Here is an 814-nt window from a genome sequence, read left to right as displayed (position 1 = left end):
GATGGTTAGTGTTTCTCAGAGTTTTAAGTAAATGCTTCCAACACTTGAACTCACCACAATATCAACAGGAAAAAAATAATCCATGTATAAGTGGGTTGGTGGTGGTTATGTGTCGTGGAGTCAGTTCCAACTCATAGTGACAATTTATAGGGTTTCTGAGGCTTTAAATCTTAATGGGTGAAGAAAGTATCATTTTCCTTCCATGGAATCACTGGTAGTTTTGAGCTGTTAACCTTCAGATTAGCAGCCCAATTTGTAACTACTACGCTACCAGAGCTCCTTACATAAGTGGGGTAGCTCAGTTCAAAACTGTATTGTTCAAGAGTCAACTATATATAACTGTGTGTGTCTGTGTGTGTGTGTATGTATGTATGTATGTGTGCATGTCTGTATGTATACTCTCTGCTGCTATTCATAAGGTTTTCAGTGGCTAACCATTCAGAAGTCATCCACCTCTCCTTCTTCCTAGTCTGTCTTAGTCTGGAAGCTCCACAGAAACCTGTCCACCATGGGTGATCCTGCTGGCATTTGAAAACTTGGTGGCATAACTTCCAACATCTCAGCAATGCACAAGACAACACAGTATGACAAACTGACAGACAACTGGAGAAACTGACTTCATGGCATCTAACAACAATGCATGTGTGTGTGTGTGTGTGTGTATGTGTGTATCATGATATATATACATAGATATATGGGGCCTGGTGGGGTGCTGAGGGTTAATGCTACAGACTGCAAAACCATTTGAATTGCAAGGTCGGCAGTTCAAACTCACCATCTGCTCCTCGGTAACCCTATACAGGGTCGCTATGGG

The sequence above is a fragment of the Chrysochloris asiatica genome, unplaced genomic scaffold (genome assembly GCF_000296735.1).
Source record: "Chrysochloris asiatica unplaced genomic scaffold, ChrAsi1.0 scaffold00072, whole genome shotgun sequence".
Lineage (NCBI taxonomy): Eukaryota > Metazoa > Chordata > Mammalia > Afrosoricida > Chrysochloridae > Chrysochloris > Chrysochloris asiatica.
The sequence above is the reverse complement of the archived record's forward strand: the minus strand, read 5'-3'. Positions refer to the sequence as shown.